Source organism: Notamacropus eugenii, chromosome X (genome assembly GCF_028372415.1).
Source record: "Notamacropus eugenii isolate mMacEug1 chromosome X, mMacEug1.pri_v2, whole genome shotgun sequence".
Lineage (NCBI taxonomy): Eukaryota > Metazoa > Chordata > Mammalia > Diprotodontia > Macropodidae > Notamacropus > Notamacropus eugenii.
Genome location: NC_092879.1, coordinates 59,067,272 through 59,088,039, shown reverse-complemented (window position 1 = coordinate 59,088,039; position 20,768 = coordinate 59,067,272).

Sequence of the window (20,768 nt, the reverse complement as noted above, 5' to 3'; positions counted from 1 at the left end):
CTTGCACCCTCAAAGATTTCTGAGACTTTTCATTGGGTGAGATCAGGCCTTTTTCTCGGTCTGAGATCTCATCTCTTTCTCAGCTAGAGACCTCATTCACTCTTTCATATTTTCTGCTATATTCTAATATGAAGAACATCTCCAAATTCTGTGTGCTAATTTATTTGACTAAATGGGTTTATTTGCTACTTGCTATTTGCATTGGTCTTTTGTGTAACCAACATTTGTTGAGAAGGAGTTAGTACAGAGAGTATCAGCTCAAGGATGACTGTGGAAATGGCTTTTGTTTTGGACTTCCAAAATCATGCCCTTGGACCAGGGTTTGGGGAAGGAACACAGAAATATAAATCTGGCCTGATCCTCCACTGAGAGACAAGTGAAAGGAGCAAGCACCCAGCCACAGTCATCTTGTTCCCTTCAACATGGAAATCACAGTCTTTCTTGGAGAAAGGTGGGCCAGATTGCCCCCCCACAATGAACCATATATCTATACAGTTAAACAATTCATGTGATCATCTATATATTACATGGACTTATAGTCTTACACACATTAAAATGCCTACTGTGCAAATAAGTAATAACCCCCAGATTCAGAATCTAACCAAATTCAGACCACTGGCAAGAAAAAATTTCAATCGAATTTGAAAACAGCTCACGGCAATTCTTTATTTCCACATCTGTAAGTACAGGAAGTTTGACAGCTAGGGTCCAAACTTGGGGGAATGCCTTAATTACATGGATAATTCTCAGCATTATTTGGAAGTGTTTGTCTAATGTTTTTCAACGAACAAACAGGGTTTGTTCATGGCATATTAGCAAGCCACAACTCCCCCATCTGAACTAATAATAATTGTCATTCTCTAAAGATGAAATTTTTTGTGGGAATATTAAAAATTTGTGTTCATTCTTACATGATTTAACATTAGCCAAGCCCTCACTCCTGAAGCTAAGGTTAACGCCCTCAAAATTGGATATTAGCCAAATTTGGATTCAGAATGTGATACAGATTATGTTTTAAGCCCACATATTTACTTATTATTTACTGTCTACATCTATTTTCCATATCTTCTAAACAGTTTCCAGTTGGTGAAACAGCACAGGATTGTACATGAGAACTCTTAGACACTATAATGAAGAACTACAGACTACCAATTAGGCCATCATACCCCTCTTCACAGCATTATTAGACAAGTACTGATGCAATCTCCCATCTTCTGGAATGAAAAGTTTACAGTTCACAGTCCTCCATCAAGTTGAGCTACTGTGCGGCCCCCAACCAACGGCAAAGCAAAGAATAACTTTCCTAAAAGTTATTTTACTACAGGAGCATATATATCACCAGCCTAATGCTCTGTTACTAGAGTTGAGTGTCAGTTGCTTTAAGACATATGATATTAGCGTCCCTGACGTAGATAGATGCCAGATAGCATCTTACCACTCTGATTCTAAATGATGGTTGTCAACATAATTGGACCATCACAGGCAGAGTAAGTCTCTGCTCTCCAAGGACTCCAAGGCAGAGACAATGAGCTAGCCCATTCTAGCTGTGTATAATTTCCTTTGCATTAAGACAAGTACGTGCATTTGCGCTTCCAGTGTCTAATCTGGACCCTGTTCCATTTGCCAGTAGAAGTGGATTAAATAGCCCTCTCTAGAATGCAAGCTGTTGCTTTGTCTGGAAAGATTTCTTTATAGTCCTTCTGTCTTTCGACTGTCTCCATCACACCAATGACGTTGCCTTCTTAACATCACCCATTGCATAGGCAGTCTTGGCCAATCAAAGCAATAAGGACATATATGGACAGTCCTGGGGGTGAAGGAGTAAGTTTGGAGGAGGAGTTGGCTTTCTGCAGGAATGTGTTGAGTTAATGGCAAAGCTTTGGGTTCAAGTTAACCAGTCAGAGATCAGAGAGTTCTAGACAACACACACTGTGAGCATGAACTCCATACAACCTTTTGAATACCGTGGGGAAAGCAGGAAATTGAAATATTGTGCTCTATTGGCAGCTAAATGGTCATTCATCATCCATGCTAAGCTTGAAGCTAAGCAAAATCATTCTGAAATTCTCCAAGGGCCTTTATTAACAATTTCAAAGTTCAAACAACGTATGTAGATTTCTGTACCATATTTAGGGGAAATGAAGAGATAACATCTGCATATACTATTAAAATGGCCTCTCTAATAACAACTTCGGACTAGCTTCACACTCACAAGAATGACATTAAAAAACATTAAGCTTGAGACACCAACTGACAAAAGAAAGGAAATTCACAGTTAAAGGGGAAACATACCATATGTGATTCAGTACCTAAGAGCGACGGGGTGCATTGGGAGAGCCATTAAAGTGGCACCCAGTTGTGCCTAGGTAGTGGAGAACAGATGGGATGCTTTTCTCCTTGTGTATAATTCTCCCAGCTATCACTGAGCTTATGCATCAGGCTTCACTTTGGGTTTGCCGAGGTTTGGTTTTGCTAATTACTTCAGCATGTCAAATCAATACCTTATCATCAAAAACCAGAATAACACATGAGTTTCCCCTCTCCCCACTCCCACTTCTGCTGCATGAGGGTCCCTAATCATTTGCCTATTATTTTACAAGACACGGAGGACCCACTCTTTCAAAGGATCGTTTTCCTTGCAAAGTCCACCACAGAGGACAAGCGCCAGGATGGACGCACCAACAAGAATAAGGGAACACAGTCAGCCCTGGCTATGCCACTTAATGCCACTCATACAGTACGTTAAGATTTACAGGAGACTTTACTTATGTCATGCCATTTGATACTCACAACAATCTTATGAGGAAGGGGATATTATCATCCCCATTTTACAGATAAGAAAACTGAAGGAAAGAAAGGTCACGTGACTTGCCCTGCTAGTAAATGTCCAAGACAAGCCTGCATACCCTGAACTTTAATCACTGTATCACCTCACTGTCAGATACCAATACCATGGGATCCTAGATCCGAGCTGGCCTCAGAGGCTATCTAATGTAACCACCATCTTTTACAGAGGAGGAAACTGAGGTCCAGGGAGCTAGAATAACTTTCTCAGGGTCATACTGGTGGCATCAGAAGTGGAATCTGAAGCCAGCTTTGATTCCAGAGCAAGGCTATTTCTACTGTTTCTTTCCATGACTTCCTAAGACCTACAGGGTCTTGAAGAAATTCTTAACCTGTTGAAGAAGGCCTTATCTCTAAAATGAGGGAGATGAACTAATTGGCTTCTGATTCCATGACCTGAGACATGAGTTAGTACAACCCCGTTGTGCTATATAGATGAGGAAACAGAGGACCACAAAGGGGAGATGATGGTCATACAACTAGGAAGTGCCTAAAGCATCATTTAGACCAGAGAATTTGAACCTTTGTGAGTCCTGTACCCCTCTAGTATTCTATGGAAGTCTCTAAGGAGGGAAGGGAATAAGTATTTATTAAATACCTACTATGTGCCAGGCGTTGAGCTAAGCACTTTTACAAACATTATCCTATTTGATCTTCACAACAATTCTTTGAGGTAGGTGATATTTTTATTCCTATTTTATAGTTAAGTAAATGGAGGGGAACAGAGGTTAAGTGACTGGCCCAAGGTCACACAGCTAGAGAGCGTCAGAGGTTGAATTTTAACTCAGGTCTTCCTAAGTCCAGGCTTAGTGGTCTATCCACTGCAGATATAATGCTTTTAAATGTATAAAAGAAAATATATAGGATCATAAAAGAAACTGTGCTGAAATAAATATGTATATTTTTCACCTTGAAGTTTATAGACCCCTTGAAATCCAACCACATTCCCCTATAGGGTCTGTGGATCCTAAGAATCTCTGACTTAGATAAAAGCCATCACTTGACGGATACCAGTCCGTATTGTTAGGCATCGTTATCAGCGAATCCAACACACTGTCACAGAGGTGAGATCACTTCAGTTTACAAAGGAAGAAAATGATAAGTAGTGTCACATAGCAAAGTACTATTAGGATGAGTATAGAGCTGTGGGCCTCCTGAGAACTGGCCCAGATGGCTTGTCTCTGCACCACCTGGCATCCCCTTATCTAAAAAATCAGACTTCACCTCACTGGCAAGGTTGGCAAGTCAGGGTATGATGAAGAGGTATTTGCCAACATAACCAAAATGGCACCTCCTTTCCTGACTTCTCTCGAAGCCTTGAGTGCTGCTTAGTCTTCCAAAGATCCTCCAAGACAGCCAAGTCCTCTCCTGCCCATCATACATTTCTCCTGACCATGGAACAAAAGGTCAGCCAAGTCCTTTTGGGTATATATACACCACAATTTTAGAGAATCCCACCAGAGGATGACCTAGGAATCAGTTTTCATAATAACCTTCACTAATTACATTTATTAAGTACCTACTCTATTCTTAGCCACGAAGTAAGCCTGGGGCATTTATGAACAAAACGAAAATAAACCCTACCCTGAAGGAGCTTACATTTGACTGATTTCAACTGGTTTTGAAAATGTATCCTTGGAGATGTGTAGTAGTTAAGACAAAGACAGGCTTTATCCTGCTACAACTGAAAGTTTCCATACCAATTTTCCCATTCAGTAGGATGGTCAGAATGAAGCAAAGAGCTCCACTGCTTGGTGTTTGGAAATGCCTTCCTCCACTGCTATAGACCTTCATGAGGTCACAGATTAAGAACCCAGAAGGAACTTCAAGGTCATCTACTCCAAGTACCTTGTCTCATTTGAGGAAAGTGAGTCCAGGAAAAGTCAAGTGAGTTGTCTAAGGGTATACAGGTAGTAACTAACAAAGGTAAGCTTAGAAACCAGGTTCTTGGATTCTAGCTTTCTTTCTACCACTCGATGCTGCTAACACTTCATCATTTATTTTCATTAAAAATAATAAGTGACAGCTAGCATTTGTAGAGTTCTTTAAGATTTGTGAAGCCCCTTAAAAATATTTCATTTGATCCTAACAACAACCTTGAGAGGTAGATCCTATTGTTATCCCCACTTGACAGATGAAGGAACTGAGGCAGACAGAACTTAAGTGACTTGCCTAGGATCATACAGCTAGTAAGTATCTGAGGATAGATTTGTGCTCAAGTCTTTCTGACTCCAAGTCTAGTGCTCTATCTACTGAGCCACCTAACTGCCAACATTCCCTAGACGGAGAAGAAAATGAACCTGACCCCAAATTTTAGAGGACAGCATGAGAGAACTCATTTGGAGGTGTTAAAAATTGTGGCCTTAAAATGGACTGGTCTTCCCAGGTTCACAGACTGTCAGAGCTGACAGAGATCTTAGACATCACCTAGTTCAAGCCCCTCTTTTAACAGATAGAGAAACTGAGGCCTAGCTTGTTGAAGGATACTGTCTTATGCTTACACAGTTAATAAGTGGCAGTCAGGATTCAGCACTCCTTCTCCTGACTCCCAGAATGAGTATTCTTTCCACTGAGCTACATGGCTTCTATGATAAAATTAAGTGAAGATGGGAGATAAGCTTCAAAACGAATGTAGGCCTGCTTCCACTTCCTTCCCCAGATTGCTGCTCCCTGTGTGGTATGCAACTCAAGATCACAGTGGGCAAACAAAGGAATGAGGCTGTCAGCTTCCACGGTAAAATCAAGGGATAGACATACCAGAGCTGGAAAGTGAGAAGAGTGAAGAGTGGGGCTCATTATCCAAAAGGACAAAGCTTTGATAGCAATTGAACTTTGAAATGCAATGAAGTCAAGATTATCTATGGATAGACTTCTACACTTAAGAAACAGATGTTGATTGGTTGATTACCCTTTCTTCCCTACAATCCTCACCCAACGGGGTACCAGCCATTGATGGTTGAGTTGGGCTGGGCCAGAAGGGGACTGAGCAGGTAAGCATCTGAGTGGGGTTACTTACCCCTTTCTCTGCATTCCAAAGCTAAATATCAATGAGCATTCAATTGTCCATTTGCCTGGGGCTCACTCCACTGACAGCAACCCGTAGAAACATTAGAAATGGAACGAATGTAATCTAAGCTAGACTGGAAGCTCTTTGAGTGCAGAAAATATAATATTTGTGTCTTCCCCTTGCCAGGATCTACAGTGTTTAATACGTGTCTGCTTACTTGATTGATTGACTGAAAGGGTCCTTAGAGATGATCTCAGGGTTAGGTTCTTAACCGTTTTGTGTCATGGATCCCTTTAACAATCTAGAGAAGCCTATGGACCCATTCTCAAGACAACATTTTAAATTAATTGAAAGGAATGCTAAATTTCAGTTAGAAGTTAGTGAAAATAAAGATATAATTTTGTTTTCTCCTATCCAAGTTTCCTCCTAAAATCTATCCATGGACCACAAGATTAAGAACCTCTGATAACATCTTCCCCTCATTTTTTGCAATCAAGGAAACTGAGGCCCAGAGAAAGGGAAACTGAGGTTCAAAGAAGGGAAGAGGTTAGTGGCAGGGCAACTTGGGTCAAATCTCCCAACTCCCAGGTCAGTGGGGTTTCCTCCACAACCTACCCCATGATGTGGAAGCTCTGAAATGGGCTGAAAGTGAATACAACTCTGTTAACACTGGAACTCTCTAAGTGTTCAATCACAGCTTGTACAGAACCCATGGAGCCCACTGCCCCATTTCCCATTCCCTGCAAAAAAGTACCACAGAGCAGTGTTTCTCAAAATGCAGTCCGAGGGATACTTTCAAGAGATCTACAAGGTCAAAACAATTTTTGTAATAACACTAAGACATTTTAATTACTAATATTATAAATATTGATAGATATAACCCACATAAATCCTCTTTGCGGTGGGGGGGGAGGTCCTCAAGAATTTTTAAGAGTATAAAAGCGTCTCAAGATCAAAAAGTTTGAGAAGCATTGCTGTAAAGGACTGGGCCTTGTCGTTGGCTTCAAGGCTGGTGGCAGCAGCCTGTAGAATTCAGTGTGAACTCCTCAGTGTTGATTGGCAAGAGGCCCCCAACAATGGAAGTGTAACATGCGACTAGCCTGCTCCCTTGTTTGTAGGGAGCCCAACACTCCCAGTCCAGGTTCTAGTGTCCTTTTTGCTGTGACTCCATTTCACTGGAATTATCAGTCACAGTTGTAATTGCTATGTACAGGGAGGACACTGAGTCTGACTCTGTGGCATTTCATTTAATTCTTTAAATTCAGTAATAATATAATAACTTAAAGACTTAGCAACGGCCAGAATAAAGACTGGAGGGAGCTGCCTATTGGGAGGCCCTAAGCCACTATTTCATTTTTGACAGGGTATTCATTCAGCCATTTATCCAAGGGTAAAAAAAAACAAAACAAAACCATTTGGATTATTTGCATAAGAATATATTTTATTGTAACGACTGTTATTTCCATGGCAGAAAAGCCCTGAACAGGACCAGCATATTACCATCACAAACAATGATATTTGGAATTACAACAGAAGGACCTTGGTCATTTTCCAGTCTGCCAGCCAGATGAATGCTTGGAGAGGAGTGTGTGTGTGTGTGTGTGTGTGTGTGTGTGTGTGTGTGTGTGTGTGTGTGTGTGTGTGTGTGTGTGTAAGTGTATGTTTGTGCACTCATGTCAACATATCACAAAGACATGGATTTATAATTTGCTACCACCAAGTCAGCTTGTGAACAGTGATAGGAAAGGACGGTAATAAATTATGGCCCGAGTGTGTGGAAATTTTAACTTTAGTGTACATTTTTTCCATCTTAAACCAGATTTACTCTGGCTTTAAGACTTTATTAAGGTCAAAGGGATTGATTAAGTTCATGGGCACATTTGTTTGATTAATTGAGTCAGAAGGTCTGGCAGGCTGCAAACATACATCAGCTGGTTTCGATTGCTAGACGAGATCAGAAAAGCTGCCAGTAATTCTGTTTGCAGCTCTTAAAAGTTGTTGAATAAAAATGTGTTTTGAACTATTGGCAATTACCTGAGAAAACAACTGGATTCTATAAGTAGCATTGGTTTATATTCCAAACACAACAGTTCTCTTTTCCATCTTCTCTGCTCTCATCAAGGACTTCTTTTGACAATAAGCAGTCACTTCAAATTGCTGTGAAAATCACCAGAGTTCAACAGCTGGCTACTGCTTCACTTGAAAGAGCAGGGCTAACTTTTAGCCATTGGAGAAGGAAGTTGTTCAGGCTGTAATTATGACTTTAATTGGAATCAAAGAACGAAAGGGTATCAGAGTGAGATTGTCCTGGTGCAGTGGCTGGAGCCCCACTGCATTTGGGAGTCAGACGACCTGGGTTTGTTTCATGGTTCTGAGACCTGTTACCTATATGACCTTGGACAAGTCACTTAACTTCTCTAGACAGTTTTCTCCGTTGGGGAAAGAGGATTCCCACTAGATGACCTGTTTGTCTCAGCTCCAAATTGATTCTGGTGCTACACCCATGATCTTGTGATCCAGAGAGAGATAGCTGGTATGACAGGAACAACATCTATTCCAGATAAGCAAGGCTAATTTTTCCCTAAAAGACAATGAATTCATCCTCAAGACCTGATTTATCTCAAACTCAAACTGATGACATAGTTTCCTGGTCACCTAAATATGAAAGCCAGACATGTGAGTAGCAAGTTGCTCCTCAGGCTTGACACAATCCTGAGTTGCATCACAGTGGCAAATGTGGAGACATCAGAGCTGTGCCTAGTTAAATCACTGTGGTAGCTTGCTGGATATCGTTTATACGTTGTTGTTAAGAAAGCTCTTTTTGTTAAATGTTAGATGGCCAACAAGGTGTCGATTAATGTTATGTTAATTTATGGTCAATAAGTTACATGGTCTCACTTCATTCCAATTCAAAACCCGAGTCACCAGACCAAGCTGAGTCAGGCCTGACCTACGACAGCCAGTCAGTGGCCAAGTCACAGACTCCTGACTTGTGAACCTATGATCTTTCCACTAAACTGATTAGCATCTCATTTGATGACAATTGGCAGAGTGCAACATTTCTGTATTTTATTTCACCTTCTTTTATTAGGACTTCTTAATCATAACTAAAACTAAAATCCCTTCTTTTACTGGAAGCTGTTCCCTAGCCCCTTTTAATAATCCTAGTGCCTTTCTTCTGTTAATTATTTCCTACTTATCCTGGACATAGCTTATTTTTTGTTTGCATATTGTCTCTCCAATTAGATTGCAACCTCCTTGAGGTCAAAGATTGTGTTTTGCCTCTTTTTGTATCCCTTGAGCTTAGCACAGTGCCTGACAGATAGTACATGCTTAATAAATTCTGACTAACTGAAAAACTAAAACATTTTGGCATTTCGCTTTATTTTAGTCAGAATGTATTTTCTCTTTTCAAGAAGGAACACTGGAAGAGAAAGTATAGACAAAAAGAGATCTTGAGATTCATTAGCTCTTGCCACGTAAGAAAGAGTGCTTAGTAAGTGTAATGGGAGGCCTGGCCAATGAACTAATCCTCGTTGACCAGTTCCTCTATTACATTCAAGATCTATAATTTCAACTGAGTGAATAACTCCTGACAGCAAAGCAGTTCCATAACTTTGGCAGAGGATCTTCATGAACTGCTATGCCCATAAAATAGCATTTCCTAACGGACATCCCACTCATGAGGAGCTTTTTTTACTCTTGGCTAGCTTCCTCCTTGGACAACAGGCTTCTTTGCTGGGCCCATACTGAAGGGTTCTACAATATGGTGGACACTGTCAGAACTTTTGCTTCACTGGTACAACTTTGAGAGGCTAGGGTCCCACTGTACCATGATGAGAACAGGTAGTGAACAAAGAGCAGACCTCAAAGCCAGGAAACCATAGGTTTGCCTTTCATCTGATACGTAGTGGCTGTGTGGCCCTAGGCAAGTTACTGTCTCGGTGCTCTAGGCATCTTTCTAAGACTATTAAGTTATAGACTACATCACTAAAGGATGTTCCCTCATCTAGGAATTTCCTCTGCCAATGAAATCACAGACCCAGTCCCTATAATGACTAAAATTTACATAGCATGTTAAGGATTGCAAAGCTCTTTATATATATTATCTCATTTGATTTCACAAGAACCCTGGAAGGCAGGCATTATTATTAACCCCATTTTACAGATGAGAGAATTGAGGTTGTCAAATGACTTGCCCTGGGTTACACAGCTAGCAAATGTTAAAGTAGGTTTTGACCTCAGATCTTCCTAACTCAGCAGTCTATGCACCATACCATACAGCTGCCAATATACAATTCTGAAAGACACCCATTTGAAAATGGAGAGGGGGGAGGAGCCAAGATGGGAGAGTAGAAAGACGCACATACACCAGCTCTTCCCCCACAGCCCATAAAGTACCTGTAAAGAAAGACTCTCAACAAATTCTAGGGCAGAAGAAGCCACAGACAACACAGTAGAGGAGATTTCCAGCCCAGGGTAACCTGAAAGGCCAAGGGGAAATGTCTGTCGAACTGGATGCTTAGCAGAGCTGAGCCCAACCTTGTCCCCACAGCTGGGCTCTGGGAGGAGGATGAGAGCAGGCCTTGGGGGTGGAATCCCCAGTCACAGGAGCAGCGGTTCACAGATTCCTCAACCCACAGGCAACAAAGGTCAGTAACAGGGTTTTGTCAGCTGGCTGAGAAGGGCCTTCCTACAGCTCTGCCTCAGGCAGCAGCTTCTACAGCATCTCGCATCCATTGTTGGATGGTAAAACCCCCTGGGGCCACTGAGCAGCTGACTCTTACCTCAGTCCTGTGTAGAGGCCCTGCCCCCACCTGATAATCCTGAGGGATTTCAGCAGCTGCTCTTTATCTCACACTGAATGGTGGCCCTGGCCCTGCAGCTTATCTGAATCTCAGCCCCCAGTCCTGGCTTGGCTGAACTGGAGGTAACGTGGTTGTGAAGACAAAACTTTATTACTCAGATTCTGGGCACAAAAATTTCTCCTTGCTCCTAGACCAATGTACATGCTTAATTGTACCACCTTGGAGGAACTGAGATCTTACAGACCCCCAGAGTATACCCTACTCTTGACAAAGGACCCAAAAGTCAAGTAAGTGGTTGGGAAAATGCCCAAAAAGGGGGGGGGGAGGAAATAAGACTATAGAAGGTTATGTTCTTGGTGAACAGATATCTTCTCCCATCCTTTCAGATGAGGAAGAACAATACTTACCATCAGGGAAAGACATAAAAGTCAAGGCTTCTGTATCCCAAACATCCAAAATAAATATTCAATGGGCTCAGGCCATGGAAGAGCTCAAAAAGGACTTTGAAAATCAAGTAAGAGAGGTGGAGGAAAACCTGGGAAGACAAATGAGAGAGATGCAAGAAAAGCATGAAAAGCAGGTCAACACCTTGCTAAAGGAGACCCAAAAAAATGCTGAAGAAAATAACACCTTGAAAAATAGGCTAACTCAATTGGCAAAAGAGGTTCAAAAAGCCAATGAGGAGAAGAAGGCTTTAAAAAGCAGAATCAGCCAAATGGAAAAGGAGGTTCAAAAGCTCACTGAAGAAAATAGTTCTTTAAAAATTAGAATGGAACAGATGAAAGCTAATGACTTTATGAGAAACCAAGAAATCACAAAACAAAACCAAAAGAATGAAAAAAATGGAAGAGAATGTGAAATATCTCATTGGAAAAACAACTGACCTGGAAAATAGATCCAGGAGAGACAATTTAAAAATTATGGGACTCCCTGAAAGCCATGACCAAAAAAAGAGCATAGACATCATCTTTCATGAAATTATCAAGGAAAACTGCCCTGAGATTCTAGAGCCAGAGGGCAAAATAAGTATTCAAGGAATCCACAGATCACCGCCTGAAAGAGATCCAAAAAGAGAAACTCCTAGGAACATTGTGGCCAAATTCCAGAGTTCCCAGGTCAAGGAGAAAACATTGCAAGCAGCTAGAAAGAAACAATTCAAGTATTGTGGAAATACAATCAGGATAACACAAGATCTAGCAGCTTCTACATTAAGGGATCAAAGGGCATGGAATATGTTATTCCAGAAATCAAAGGAACTAAGACTAAAACCAAGAATCACCTACCCAGAAAAACTGAGTATAATACTTCAGGAGAAAAATTGGTCTTTCAATGAAATAGAGGACTTTCAAGCATTCTTGATGAAAAGACCAGAGCTGAAAAGAAAATTTGACTTTCAAACACAAGAATCAAGAGAAGCATGAAAAAGTAAACAGCAAAGAGAAATCATAAGGGACTTACTACTAAAGTTGAACTGTTTACATTCCTACATGGAAAGACAATATTTGTAACTCTTGAAACTTTTTTCAGTATCTGGGTAGTTGGTGGGATTACACACACACACACACACACACACACACACACACACACAGAGAGAGAGAGAGAGAGAGAGAGAGACAGAGAGACAGAGAGACAGAGAGAGAGAGAGAGAGAGAGAGAGAGAGCAAAGGGTGAGTTGAATGGGATGGGATCATATCTTTAAAAAAATGAAATTAAGGGGTGAGAAAGGAATATATTGGGAGGAGAAAGGGAGAAATGGAATGGGGCAAATTATCTCTCATAAAAGAGGCAAGCGAAAAACTTTTCAGTGGAGGGAAAAAGAGGGGAGGTGAGAGAAAAAACATGAAGCTTACTCTCATCACAGTCGACTAAAGGAAGAAATAAAATGTACACTCATTTTGGTATGAAAATCTATCTTACAATACAGGAAAGTGGGGGAGAAGGGGATAAGCAAGGTAGGGGGGATGATGGAAGGGAGGGAAAGGGGAAGAGGGAGCAATTAGAAGTCAACACTCCTGGGGAGGGACAAGGTCAAAAGAGAGAATTGAAGAAATGGGGGGCAGGATAGGATGGAGTGAAATATAGTTAGTCTTATACAACATGACTATTATGAAACTCACTTGCAAAACTACACAGATATGGCCTATATTGAATTGCTTGCCTTCCCAATGGAGATGGATGGGGAGTGAGGGAGGAAGAGAAGTTGGAACTCAAAGTTTTACGAACAACTGTTGAGTATTGTTCTTGCGTACAACTAGGAAATAAGAAATACAGGTAATGGGGTATAGAAATTTATCTTGCCCTACAGGACAAAAGAGAAGATGGGGATAAGGGAAGGGAGGGATGTTAGAAGGGAGGGCAGATTGGTGATAGGGGTAATCAGAATGCTCAGCATTTTGGGGTGGGAGGAGGGGAGAAATGGGGAGAAAATTTGAAACTCAAAATTATGTGGAAATGAATGTTGAAAACTTAAATAAACAAATTTTTTTAAAAAAAGAAAATGGAGAAAGATCACTGAGATGATGATATTTCAGATTTTGTTAAACCAGACATTTTCATGTCCCATAAGTCACTGAATGAAATCCATTAAAGATTGGTTGTATTCATTTAGCAATGGTTACAAGATTTTTGTCTATACAGGCAGCCAATCCAGTAAAAATCCATCAATCTTGTTATTTTGTAGATGAAGGAAATTATTCATTTGCTATCACTTCTGGGGGTAGAACAAATAAACCATCAAAAGAGACTTCCTCCTGCCTTTTTCTTCTATAATAAGCCATTACTGAGTGGCCCAAATAACTTCTCTGGGACTTGCTTGTTTCCTGCCTTCATCGCTGGCACACTGAAAATCACAGAAATTCCTAATGTCTGGACAGGTGTCACACCCACTGACTATGTGCTTGATTTGGGGCCCTCTTCCCAAAAAGGATTGAATACAAATATTCCTCAGTAAAAATGAATTGTTTTAAGAATTTTCTGAGACTCTCATGATGCCTTTTGTTTGAAATGGGTAGAGATACTGTTGGGAGCGTTCCGCCAAAGAAAAGCAAGGAATCCCCAGAAGAGAGGAAAACATAGAAGCAAGGGCAGAGGCCTACATGACCAATGGACAAAGCAGAGGGGAGCCCAGTCTATCTTAGTTCCACTAACCTCTTTGGTCATGGACCTTTTTCCTATACAGTAGATTCAAGCTTTATTGCCTTTAGTCATTCCAAGATTTTTGGCCCTACTCAGTGAAGGCTAAATGGCTAAGTCGGATCCTGAACCCAGGCTCTCTGACTGTAGGTCCTGGGATATACAGGCATAAAGTTAGAAGAAACTTTGCGGGGGTCATCTGGTGCAGTGGTGTCAAATTCAAAGAGAAAAGAGAGCCTGGGTTCAAGATCCGACTTAGCCACTTAGCTTGGGAAAGTTTTCTCTGGAGCCCTCTCTGGGCCTCAATTTTCCCCATATATAGATAATAACGATGATCATGATGATAGTATCTATATAGAGTTTTAACATTTGCAAAGCACTTTACTGATGACCTCTATGATACAGTCTGGCTCTAGCATTCTGTAATTATTCTGTGATCTGATGATCTCAGTCCTGACACTGGCCCCTCATTTGAAGCCTTCTGGGCATGAGGGGACCAGCCAAGGCCTATCCTCTACCAACGAATCTGAGATCCCCTCCATACCACAATGAGGCACTGGAGGAGGATTATGGAGGCTGGTTAATCAATCAAGCAGCAAGCATTTATTGTCTAGTATTTGCCAGATATTGCCAGGTGTGGGGGTTACAAAGGCAGAAATGAAACAGTCCCTACCCTCAAGGAGATGTGGGAAATGAACATGTGAAGAGGTTCCTCTGACCCAGAGATTTCTACGTAACAAAAATATTTTCAAACTCCAATAAATCATCCAAATATGCAGGTCAATTCAACAAATAATTATTAAGTATCTACTGCTGCAGGGGACTGCATTCAGCAAAAGGGAAATCAAAATAACAATAGCTAGTATTTGTTTGGCACCTTAAGATTTGCAAAGTGCTTTCCTTATCTTATTTGATACCTCCAACAACCTTGTGAAGTAGATGTTATTATCTCCATTTTAAGGATGAGAAAACTGAGACCCATCGAGGTTAGGTGACTTGCCCAGGGTTACATAGCTAGTAAATGACTGAAGTAGGATTCAAACCCAGGACTTCATGACTCCGAATCCAGTATCTATCCACTATACCATGATGCCTCTCCAATAAGCATATAAAAAAATCTCTGCCCCCAAGTAGCTTATACAGTCAGTCATAGTGATCACTATGTGCCAGGCACTGTGCTAAGCACTAGGGATACAAAGAAAGGCAAAAGACAGTCCCTGCTTGGAGGAGTTCAGTCTAATAGCAGGGAGTTGGGATGTAACAACGTGCAAACAACTATGTACAAACAAGCTATGTATAGGATAATTCTAGATAATCAAGAGAGGAAAGGAGTAGACTGGAACAGGATTTTAACTGGAGAACACAGTTCATTTCCATTTGGATGACTTTGGCAAAACTGAGACAAAGCCCTTCCACATGTGATGTTTGAGTTCCCTACATGCTACCATCTCCCACTGTACACAGACAGTCTGCCATCCCATTGTACCACGGGCCATTCAGTCTATTCCCTTGGACAAAATTGCCTTAAGAAATGGCTCTTGAAGAGCTCACACACACCTCTAGATCCTAACTTGGATCACACTACCACAAGCTCCACATTTGGCTATACATGATGGCCACCATGGACCCACCCTGTTTTCTCCTCTGTAAAGTAAAGAGTCCCTTGATACCAGTGGACATCACATCATTGTTTGGCACTTTGGCTTGACCATCTGTCAAACTAGAATAATAAATCAGCCCCTTTCTATTCAGAGGGGTTGCCAGAGATGTGTAAAGATGAGGAGTTAGCAGAAAGAAAGGGAAGGCATTTGAGTCTGGTAACCAGTTCACTTTCTGGTAATGAGAAGTTAGGGAAGACTCCTCATTTAAGCAGCTAGTGAAAGGCGGAAGGACTACACTGCAGGGTACACGAGTGGCCTCAAATAGTCCAAATGTTTCCTGTAGTGTCTGTGAGACAGGTGCTGGTATTATCCCCATTTTGGAGATGGAGAGGAAGTAGGTTGTACAGGGAAGAATACTTGAGAAAGAGCTATGTCTTTCTTAGACATGGCCAAATGTTAGGGCGATAGAGTAGGGCAGTGGAAGGAGCACCTACTTGAAAGTCAGAGGACCTGAGTGTGAATCCAAGCTTTATCACTTGCTATATGCATGAGCTTGTTAATTCACATCTCTGGTGCTGTTTCCTCTTCTGTAAAATAATGGGCTTAGACTGGATGATCTCAAAGGACCATTCCAGTTTGAAATCTAAGATCCTACGATTTGAGTTCAAATCTAGCCTCTGATACTTACTTTGTATGTGACCTGGAGCAAATCATTCAATCTCTTTGGGCATCTTCTCTCATCTGTAAAATGTAAAAAAAAGGTTGGAATAGTTGATCTCTAAGATCTTTTAGCTCTAACCCTAAAACATGAATTCAAATTATACCTCTAATACTCACTACCTACGTGACCTTGGGTTGTTACTTCCCCTCTCTAAGCTTCAGTTTCCAGATCTGTAAAATGAGGGGGTTGGACTCAATGGCTTCTGAGACCCCTTCTATCTCTAGAGCTAGGATGCTTATGTGTGCCCTTGTACCTTCCTCTCCCTGGGCCTCAGTTTCCTCCTCTGCAAAATAAGGACTACATGGCCTCTGAGGCCAATTCCAGCTCTAGGTTTCCAATTCTGATTTGTTTTGTTTCACTGCACTTATTTTTTAAGGAGACATTTCTTTTAGGGGGGGGCAGTCATTGGGAAATGACAACAACATTTTTTAAAAGCATCAATGAAGTATTTTTAAAGAAGAAATGGCAATCACTGGGGGGTTCAAGCCCCAGCTCTATCAATTACGATCCGTGGAAGCTTGGACAAACCATTTCCCTTCTCTGGGCCTCATTTCTGTCCACTGTAAAATGAGATGGTTAGTCTAAATGATCTCAAATGTCCCTCACAGCTCTAGTATTCTTTAAGGGCTTACTACCAGGGACTGACAAACACAAAAGAGACTAGAAATGAGGATTATCCAAGTAACCTACAAATCATTTACCTCCCAGAGAGTTGTATAGGTTGGAGAAGCAGTGTAATCAACCACTAATGGAAATTACAGATGAACAATTAAGAGAATGGCAGAACAAGGGGACCTAAGAGGATGCTTTATATGGGCTCAGGGAGTTAGAAATGGAAGGGACGTTAGAGGCCACCTAGTCCAAATTTCCTATTCTACAGAATAGGCACTGACACCCAGAGGCAAAAAGAGACAAGATAATCAAATCTGAATTGGAAGAGATCTCAGAGGCTCTCTAGCCCTTTTACAGAGGGGGAAACTGAGGCCTGTGAATTTTCCAAGGTCACATAGGGAGTAATCAGCAAGTTCCATATTCAATATTCCAATTTAGGTCCTCTGACTCCAAATTTAACATCCTTTCTGCTATTCTCCAAGAGCTGAGCACAAAAGCTTGAGCATAATTAAGGGGACACAAACATCTATTCAACCCTGATTCTACATGTGTATGGAACACCACAAGGCAGTAAATCAAGTGGGATTATTTTACTGGCTCCTCCCCCTCTCCTCCTCCCCCTGCCCCCCACCATATTCACCTTGAATCACCTTTCCTGGGATCCTACTTCTAATGACCATTTCAATCAACGCCCAGGATTATATAATTAGACTACAGGATTTGGGAACAACAGGCTAGCCTGAGGGGCTGTAAGATTTTTTTCATTGTTTTGCCTTATCTGGAGTTCAACAAAACTCAAAGCACATTTTCCAAGGCACTTTTCCATTTCATTTTTGAGACCATGTGTATTTTAAAGGAAATTTTATCTACATGTTGCAGCCCCACACGTTACACAGAAATCTCCCAAATATTGTTTCTTAAAAGTCAATTGATACAAAAAGAGGGAGGGGACAGTTTCAAATTTTAGCATTAAGATTTAGGTGATGGTGATGATGATGGCGACGGCAGTGAAGATGATGGCAATGGCAGTGACGACAACAATGGTCAGTATAGCATAAAGAATAAGGAGCCAATCTTGGACTCTGAGAGACCTGCTTCTGCTACATCCTGGTTATGTGACCCTTACTGAATTACCTAACCTCTCAGAGCCCCAGGCAACTCTCTAACCCTATAAATTGCAGTAAAAATGTCATCCTGCACTGGCCCATGGAATTCTTCCCTGGGAGTTCCCCACATTTTTGAAACCATAAGTATGGTAAAAATCTAATTAATTATTATTATTTGGAGTTAAATTATATTAACGCTATTGTTGCTGTTAATAATAAGAGCCCTCTCTTGTCTCAATTTGTTGTCATTCAGTCATTTCAGCAGTCTGACTTTGCTAATTCCATTTGAGATTTTATTGGCAAAGATTCTGGAGTGGTCGGCCATTTGCTTCTCTAGTTCATTTAACAGATGAGGAAACTGAGGCAAACAGGGTTAAGTGACTTCCCTAGGGTGACACAGCTAGTAAGGGTCTGAGGTTGGGTTTGAACTCATGAAGATGAGTCTTCCTGATTCCAAGCCTATTCCAAGAGGTTGAGGTGAGAAGCGTGTTCCAGGCAAACTAAGTAATACAAAGGCACAGCTGGACATTGGGTGCCATATGTGAAAAACAGTAATAAGATCAGTTTGGCTGGACTTAATTGGCATGTAAACAAGTAATAGCTAAAAAAGGCTGGAAAAGGATGCTGGGGATAGGGTATCCAAAGCTTTAAATGCCAACCAGGGGGGTTTATTATATTTTCTCCTAGAAGTAATTGGCAGCCACTGAAGTTCAAGCTACATGGAAATTCAGCCTAGGAAAAGAAGCTGCCTGGTCTAAGAAGGGGCTTGTGAGTACTCTACCTGGAAACTAAAGATGATGTTTCTGAGTGCTTATGTCAGGCTCAGTCCCCAAGAAGCTATCTCAGAACTTCTTGGGCTCATATGCATCTAGACAACAGGAATAGGGTCTGAGTACTTGGAACCATACAGTACAAGTGTTTTGTGTGCCATTATTATTAATCATAGTGGATGGAGGTGGTGGCAGTGGTGACTGGTGATGGTAGCAGCTGTGCCCTAAAAGAGATGAAGCCTACTGAAGGAAAACAAGCACTGAACTTGTAGTCACTGGAGATCTGGGCACCACCACTGACAACACCTGTGACCTGGAACAAATCAGATGTCTTTTCCAAAACTCAGCTACTTCATCAGATAATCGGGATTAGAAATATGAATGCTTCTTTGCCAGAGAGGTGGAGGATGGCAAAGGTGGAATATCGCATAACCAGGAGCACAGTGTGTTCATCCTTCGTTGCCAAAAAAGACCATGCCATCAGAGAAATAATGACATGACTTGCACTTGAGTGAGGAAGGGCTGTGCAGATCACCAGCCTCACTTCTCCTCCAGAGCCATCTGAATCCAGTGACCAGATATTCATCAGGATGACTGGAGATGACCCAGGATGAGGCAATTGGGGTTAAGTGACTTGCCCAAGGTCACACAGCTAGTGAGTGTCAAGGGTCTGAGGTGAGAATTGAACTCAGGTCCTCCTGACTCCTGCACTGGTGCGCTATCCACTTTACCACCTAGGAAATAAGCCTTTATACAGCACCTACTTTGTGCTAGGTACTGCGCTAAGTACTTTTTACAAATATCATCTCATTTGGTCCTCACAACAACCCTGGTGAATAGGTACTGTTATCATCCTGAGCATTCTGTCCCCCTAACACCAGGATTTTACTGTGGGTGGGTGGGTACAAGTCCAGCACCTCATACCTGCTTCCCAGCTGATATACTGATGCAGTCTAGTGTTTAGGATCTTTTCTTACAGTAGCTATGGCATCACAAAAGTCTTACTGTAGCTTTAAGCTTTAATGTTTAAAACTAAAATTTTTATGCTGTAATGGTTTTAAACTGCACTATGACTTTTGGGACACTCCATATAAACTGGGGGAACCCCAGAGTCTTAGTGAACAGGTCAATGAGTAAGAAATGAGGAGGCCCTGGGTCTTTCCCCAGCTCTGCTGTGAAAATAGCCAAGGCCTCCTGGGCAAGATGCCTAAAGTAACATCTTTAGTCTAACCTAAAACCTCAGGAAAAGACAGAGCTAGACTAGATCAGCGGTGGGGAGCCTGCGGTGTTGAGACCATGTGTGGCCCTCTAGGCCCTCAGGTGTGATCCTTTGACTGAATCCAAACTTCACAGAACAAATTTCCTTAATAAAAGAATTTATTCTGTTAAATTTAGACTCAGTCAAAAAAACTGCACCTGAAGACCTAGAGGGCCATATGTGGCCTCAAGGCTGCAGGTTCATACCCTTGGATTAGATCATCTCTAAAATCCTTCCCAATTCTAAAATTCTGTGAATTCAGGTGCTAACAAGTAATGAAAGCAAACCATTTTGTGTGTGTGTGTGTGTGTGTGTGTGTGTGTATGTGTGTGTGTGTTTTCCCCTTTTTTTAAATGCACATATTTATTATGCTGAAGTCAGCATACATATTGAGTGTTTTGAAATCTTACACAATTAGGGTGATTTTCTTTAACAAAAGCTTTTTAATTTACCTTTGAAAGAAAATTGGGCCCATCAACCACCTTATGATTACATGTTAATTTCGTAGGGAGCCACACAAAGGAGCTGGGACCAGGGCGCCATCCTCTGCAGCAAGTTTTCTGGTAATAGAAGCCAAGAAGATGATTTCCTGAACTACAGAAGTCTAAGGAAAGCATAAAACTGTGTGTTCCTGCTCCTGCCTCAGGCCCACACAGTCAATGGTGGTGAGTCTCAATCTGCTGGACCTTGTCAATTTCTGTCATTAGCTTCTCTGATTCTAGGCAAACTGCCTTGATGTAAGGGACACTTCAAAGCACACCCAAAGCCTTCAGTTGGGGGAGTATAGTTTAAAGTACTACTCAGTGCCAATTAGGCAGGGTGGTTATGAATATCATCATATACATTAAATGATGAAAGATCACAGAGGGAGGTCTGCTAATGGATGACAGGTACCCCAGAGAGATACCT